Raw genomic sequence first — 8,471 nt, 5'->3', positions numbered from 1 at the left:
CATAATAGATTTCTTTAAATAGGCATAAACACTATAAAATATACTTGGTAATATAGTCTGACAGGTCTATCGCTCATATTATTCGATTATAATGATCTATACTGAATTCAAATTTAACACGTCAACTATAATGACGTGTTACACTCGATACCTACCTACTGTACAGCAGATCAGTTACATATTTAACTTATTTTTTTATTTAAAATTGACGATTATAGAATCTGTTTTATCATTACTACTTCGTTTGTCATTATTTCTTATTTTTACTAAAAGTATGCACCATACAGTTGATCTTCCAAACAAGCGGAGGGAGGCTCTCAATTTCTATACGTGCGTGGGCCTATTTGGTTGCTTTCAGCCCACATTCAACCTAATTTTTTGGTATGTATTGAGATTTGTGACGTTTGCAGTCCGATTTAAAAGGACCATCTTTGAATATCTTACTCTCATTGTCTGGGCCCTCTTTAGCTATGCAACTTATCTACTTTATTCTAATATTATTTGAAATTATGAATATAATTACTCGGAAGTACCCAATTATGCTAGTTATAGTAATATAATAATATACTATAAGTAGGTACTAAACACTACTATATTACTGTTTAATTATATATGTATATATATATATATATAATAATAATATAGTTTAAATTAATTCGGTACTAACATATAATAATGTGGCACAAATAATAAGTAATAGTTTTTAGTAAGAAGATAAAAATAAGCCTTTCGTTCTAAAACATTCACTGGACGTGAAAAAAAAATTGAAGTCATTACATATTTAATTATATAAAAAAAGTTCTTCGGAAAAAAGGGAGAATGGTAAAATCCTACAAATTTAGATATTCTCTTAAAAATGATAGTACTAACTCCAACAAAATAATATAATAATAATAATAAAAAAAAATGGCTATTTTGTCAGGAAGCAAAGCAAAAACTAATAGTATATCATTTTGATTTTTAAAACCATGAATAATAAATAACTTTGCAAAATATTTTGTACAATGATTAAATGTACCGTTTAATAATATTTTTTCGTTAGAACAGAGAAATTTTAAATTTTCCATACAAGAAAATATTATAGTATGGTTATCTTAATCATTTGATAAAACAGATTGTTCAAAGCAGTTTGTTTTAATGTCCATTAAATTTATCGTATCATGAACTTCGTCAATACTTTTAGACATAGATTTACGCATATTGTTAAATATAATTTATATCAATTGTATCGAGTCATGATCTTTTTTTAGCTTTTTGAGCTTTCAGTTCTAAAATCATCTACTTACTCAAGAATTGGTGCAAATTATTTTTTTTTTTAAAGGTATAAAAATAAACTTGAATTTCTAATCAAATAACTATGCAAACAAATGCCAATCTCATAAATCAAGAAATTCAATAATGTTATTAAAAATATCATAAATGTAATGGCGGAACTAAGATTTTTTTTTAATGGAGGGATAAACACAAAATTGTTCATATTATATATGTATAATATATAATTTTGTAAGCACAAAATGTATGATTTTATGTTAGGATTTACAAATATAATATAAGAATATAACTGAAAGTGTGCCCCCTTAAATTTGCCACTGCATGTCTGCATAAATAAATAAAACGTCAGATAATAACACGTGGTCACGTCTATATCTTCATATGGCCCATATGGCTAAATATAAATAAAGTTCGCTACTTATGACAATCGTTACTTATCACTAATATCACTCATATCTGAAAGGCTGTAAATGGGTAAATTTAAATAGAAAACTATCTTCTTTTGGAATTTATACTGAAAATTGTCAACTAGTTATTAGTCGAGTTATGAGCCCATATCAATGATTTATATTCTATAATAGGTACTCCAAGTTAGACCAAGGCAGCAATTAAGAATTTTTAAATTAGAGTTATCGGTGAACATTAACTTTTCGACTGAGGAATTACTGCAAACAGACGGTAAATCATTTATGTAAAGGTTACCTTAACTAAACCTAGCTAATATAAGTAAATATCGTTAAAACCATTTGTTATTGTATTTTAAATTATTATTTTTTTTAAATGTATATTGTTTTATAAATTAAGTACCTCGTATATTTTATTAACATTCTAATTTATTATACATAGATATCCTATTACCCTCAAGATTTTAAATAAAATTCTTATTCTTATAATGACGTAGGTACTGGTAAAAAAATAAGTATTCATGAATACTTTTTAAAACTATCAAAAACAAAACTAAGCATTTCTCAAAAAACTAAATATTGAAAATGGTAGTTTATAAATTATATATAAAATATAATATATATAGGTATATATGATATGTAATCTAAATATTAAATTTTAGTAAATCATTTGATATCATTTTAAAATAACAGTCCCTTTTTAATACAGTATTTAACTTAAAAACTAATAATTATAAAAGCATTACACCTTTTATACCATATTTATTTAGTAGATATTCGCCTATTATAATTCAATTTTTAAATATATCTACGTCAGTGGCGTACGCAGAGAGGGTGTCAGGGAGTTTTTCAAATTATGAAACGATGACTAAAAAAAAAAGTCAATTCGTGCATATAATTATGATTTACTGCGTACGCCAATGGTCTACATTATACAATATTCTAGACGGTTTTTATTGGTAAATAACAGTTTACACTTATGACTAAACAGTTGACATATTTATCGCTAGAAATATTTAAGTGGTTAAGTATGCTATAGAATATAGACGTTGTGTTAACTGTTTAGACGTTTTTCTTGTCGTTCATTTTTTACCATAATTCTCTTTACAGTTTGTTAGTGTAACCATAATACATTTAAATCAGTGGCGTAGTTACTACAGAGGCAACAAAGGCAGTTGCCTCGAGACGCAAAATAACAAATAAAATAATATTGGTTTGTGTACTTCAATATAAATTTAATTTTTTAATTTAAAACAAAATATTTAATATGGAATACGAGCGCGTATTAACTTTTTAGGTATACGATTGCGCGCAGTGCCAGGAATCAGTGCTTGAATTGGGGGTGGACGTGAGGGAACGGAGTCCGCCTTCTTTTTTCTTTTTTTTTTTAGCATACTCCTTCTATTTATTTGAAACGGAACGCTGGAAACGCAACATTTGCTGTAGTGAATTTGTTTATCATCAGTTTTTTCTGATGCAAAATATATCTATAGCCATAATATTTGTATATTTGTATAGACTATGGAAAAAAAAATTGGTTAATAATAATGGGTAATTAATATAATCAATCGCTTGACTGCGGTGACCACACACCTAGACCTTTTTTCTATGCGACCGCTGCGATCCTAGGTATTGTGAACGTGACTAATTTTCAGGTTTTATTATAATAATATATATAAGAAGAAGATGTCAAATGTATGAGTGTATGGATAAATCACTATTTAATAATACGAGTACAAGCAATATAATGTGCAGGCAACATAATATGTTAAATATAAAAAAATCTTTGACAAAAAAATATAGATACCTCATGCCTTTCCTACGACGGAGAACAGACGGTGAATATCAATGCTGGTCGTCTCGCCGGGCCTTTTATGCCTGATTCATTAGCGATTACACATGCAGGACCGATATAGTGTTCTGTGACAGATAACAAGAAACCGCCGAAACCCCAATAGTGCAATCACCGATAAACGCACAATTTAAATAAAAGTTATTATAAGAATAAAATAATTATAACAATAATAAAAATAGTAATATTAATAATAAGAATAAGATTAGGATAATAATAATAATAAAAAAAAAGTGGGTATCGCTCTGCTGTATAGTAGAAATGGAGAGTAGGTCACTGGTCACTATAATGGATGTGTTAAATTTGAATACAATGACGGGTATCATTGCTTACGAAAAACGATTCTGAACGGAGATAATTTGTCAGTCAATGATAATTAGTTGAATATATTATATTATTATCTATATTTAAATTGTAATATATCGTTATCTTACGCGATTTTGTACAAAATTAAATTTCATACGCTCATAAAATGTTTTCTATATTGACAATGGAATTTTTTTTTACAGTTACTTGAAGGAAAACTTATGGATAACCTAGTATTGGATTTTTGAACATTAAGTATAAATCACGAAAATTTTATGAATTTTCAACCTCAAAATTCTTTGCAAATTTTCGTGATTTTGATATATTTCTTAAACATTTGAACTTTAAATGCTTATAAACAAAAATTGTGACTAACGATTTTTGATTTTTTTTTTACTACGATAAGTACAACTTATAATAAACCTTGTATTAAATTTTAAAGATTTTTTGGATAGCCAAATTTTAAGAAAAAAAACTTAGAAAAGTCGAAAATTTCAATTGTTTATATAAGTAGCTTAAAAAAGTCAAAATATTTTGAAAATTTAATCATAATATAAACATTTAGCGAAAATGTAATGAAAAGTATTTACAATGATTAGTTTTTGAGTTACAGCAAAATCAAAAAATCGATTTTGTCGATAAGTGATTATGCGTAAAAATTCCCGTTTTTAAAAAGTTTAAACAAATGAAACAATAAAATTATTTTCAGAATAAAAATTTGCCATATGGGCTATAAAATACATTTTAATAAATCAAACATTGTACAAAATAGAATAAAAAATTTTGGTAAGTAGCACAATGAAATAATGAGATGAAAAATTAATCCGGAAAAAAATTTGCCATGTGGGCTAACAGTTGAAAGAAAAAAAAAAGAAAAATGAAAATTTGAACAAGTATAACAAGAAAACAATAATGACAATGATAACAAAAAAGGAAAAAAAAACATCGACAGGACGACTCGAAACTAGGCGGGGGGGAGGGATACGAGATGGCGATTCGGTGCCAAAATGCAACGTGTTACAGGCCTCTGGGCTCTGGTCACCTCCGCAACGTTTTCGGACCGGCCCACGAGCAGACGAGTGACACGAGATCGTTTCGCTCGGACACACGGTACGACGACCACTGGACGGCAAGGCGAGGCCCGACAGCTTCGGCCGCGGGAGCGATGGTTGACGGCGAGCGGCTAGTGCGCGACGTCATGCGCGCGTCAGACGGCGGTGCAGACGGCGACTCTTTGACGAGCGAAGATTTGAGCCTGCGGAATCGGCGGCCACCGGATGGACGCGACCCGGCCCGTCTTCGATTCGCCTCGCGACGAAAAAGATAATTGTGCTCTCCCCCTCGCCACTGCAAGGCGTGTCCCGCAGTCGGCCGCGTCTGTCGTCCGCACGGTTTCCACGGGTCCGGCGCCGCCGACGTCCGTGTTCCTAGCTCGAAACAATAAACCGTCACTCACCTCGTGCCAAAAAGTCTCCGCCGTGACGAGTCGCCGACTGCGCCGCCATCTGATGCGCATACAAGTCGGTGTACCGCCGGGGCGGGATCGTTGCCCACGCGGTACCGCTAGCCGTTCGTCGTCGTCAACGTCCACCATCGTTCGGCACACGAACCGAAAGCTGCCCGACCGTCGTGATGATCGACCGCATCGTCGACCGAACTCGCGACACCCGCCTGTCCGCGAGTGGCCGGAAAACGTGCTCGGGCAACATACCGCTGCTCACCGTCCGTGCTCTGTCTCTAGTAATACCGAAATTAGCTCAACACAGTTTAACTTAAGTAGTTATGTAAAATCAGTGAGTTTAATATATTATACGCGTTCCTACGTCGGGTATTTCCGCGGACTATACAATGATAAATGTATAATATATAATTATATCATCTGTGAACTATTTCCGATCGATTGTTGGAAACGAAAATATAACATCATGACAACGCGAATGTGTTTCGACGTCGTTGTTGTTTGTTTATTTAAAAAAGTATTTAAATTTCGAAAAATTACCGACGGTTTTTAATTTCTTAACCTCATATGTATATGATGTAGATGATTTTGTAATTATACTTTTACTTTATCTTTTCATTTAATAACTCATATAATATATAATATAACCGTCGAATACAATAAGATAATTCACGTTTACGGAGATCTATTAATTCACCGTATTATAATATTATTCTTAATTCAACCAACTGCATATGGTTCGTGTTTCATTTTGGGACACTAAACTTTTCACACTACTACTGTATTGTATTCTATTATATAGGTAATAATGTATGACGTAGGTGGAGTATTTCACTACACAGCAGGTCTGTAGACCACTACAACTCATTCTTTTGTCTGTTCGTAAAATTTACGAGTGTCTACGACGTGCAAAAGTTTGCCTGTACCACGGTACCACGATATTCAATCTATGCGCCTTTACTTGAAGCTACATTAACATCGCAATATAACAAGGGTCACCAATTAATATTTTTAAAGGGCCACATTGCGTACCATTAAGGTAATAACCTATATTTGACAACGTTGCTTAAAAGTAAAAATAATATAGCGTGCGCAATCGTACGCCTAAATAGTTACCGCCGACTGCGCGCAATCGTGTCGAGCCCAGTGTGATTGGGTTAATTTGGGACAAAGATCGAAGAGTCTAATTTATATAAGGTAGGGCAAAATTTTACCTCGGGGCGCTACTAGTTATGCTACTGATTTAAACGTATATATTTATGTAATTATATATATATATATATATATAGCTCATAAATCTCATTGGTTTTGTGAAAAATAATAAAGTAACCAAAGCGATCAGGTGCTTTAAATAAATCTTCACCACATAGACCTCCTTACGTCTCCACGTTTCGGAATTAAACTTACAATTTTGACAAAAATGTATGCTTCAGGAGTTCAAGATAAAAACTAGCCCTGTCATCTTGATATTAGACATTAACAGATACAAAAAAATTTTTGTTTGTATTATTTGAATAAGACTAATAGATTTTTTAGATATTTTTGGTAAACAAGCTCCTTAAATATTATGTTAGATATAGGCACAGGATGATTTACCAACTATGCTCGCCTCGATTTTATTTTACAATATTACAGTTAATCAAAATCTAATTTTAGAGATTTTTAAATATAAATTAGATAGACCAAATTGTTCAATTTTTAGGATGTTTTGTATTACTTAAGGATTGTCTTGAGGAAATTCAAATTTCTGTTTTTCAAATGGTAATTCAACGTTTAATGTTTATACTATAAATTATTCAACTGATAATTTCAACATGTCAAAATCAAATTTAAAACGAGTAGTTGTTGAGTTATTTAACTTTGTGTATATTATGGTTATTATCCATAAATCATAATATACACAAAGTTAAATACATGATAATAGGTTTGAAAGATCATTAGGCTATGGGTATTTTGTAATTGTTAGTAATTTATATTATTCTATCAATATTTATAATTTATAAAAATGGTCTAAGTATTAGATTCAATAGGCAATATTACATATTATTTTATAAAGCTATTTTTTAGAAATATTATTCTTAAATCTTAATATCAACATTTTCAAAAAAAAAATATCTACAACGGAATTCTAATCTGAAAAATAGAAATTTGTATCACTACTGACACTATTTAAGTATTACAAAAAATCTCTAGAATTTGAATATATAGCCTTTAAGTTTATTTAAAAATTCTAAAAAATATTAGTAGTATAATAATTTTAATAAATAATAGGTAATTTATACTTTTTATGGGGTTTTAAGAACAAGTTTTTATACATATTTAATATTTTTGCATGCATATTTTACATTTTTTTTAATATTTAAATACATATATTGTAACTATAGTATATATATATATTATTTTAACTACTGTTATTTTCGAGCTCTAATTATCATATAATAAACAATTTAAATGTTAGATAATAACCAAAATAATAATACGTGTGCTTCTCGTGACTTAATCTAAAAGTGTATAGCCGTATAAGTATACCTACATTTAGCTATGCCTTTCTGCTTGAAGGTTGACACTTAACATTGTAGCATATATTTCTAAAATTTAAGTGGGTAATATATTATTATTTATTATTGTGTATTTTTGTCATACTACTCGTATTTAATGAATAATGACAGATTGACAGGTATTGAGCCCATTGAGGCTGTTTGATTTGCATTTTAAGTTCTTAAAAACGATGATAATAATAATTAGCAATCTATAATTTATATAATATGGACATAGTGAATTATTAGAATAACATTATCATTCTGTACCTAGCAATGTATAATATTATAATTTATAATCAATATACATTTTATATGTGTATGTATAACTAGCAGTTACTTGAATATAGGTAGTGTACATATTATAAAAAAAAATCAATGGTATTGAATTATTAAACTGTTATAACGAAACAATCTGAAGAATAACAACACAACTACATTTCTCCACGTGGCTACACTTTACTGAACTAAGTAGGTACCTACTACCTAAGTATCATGTTTTAAATAATAATAAATAAAATAAGTAATACAATTTGTAGAACGCAAAGTTTTTAGTTTATACTAAATATCAAATAATATATAAATAATTTAGCCACATTACTATCTTTACATAATATTACAATACCTATAGGTATAATAAA

Source organism: Rhopalosiphum maidis, chromosome 1 (assembly GCF_003676215.2).
Source record: "Rhopalosiphum maidis isolate BTI-1 chromosome 1, ASM367621v3, whole genome shotgun sequence".
Taxonomy (NCBI): Eukaryota; Metazoa; Arthropoda; class Insecta; order Hemiptera; family Aphididae; genus Rhopalosiphum; species Rhopalosiphum maidis.
This window is presented reverse-complemented; position numbering follows the sequence as displayed.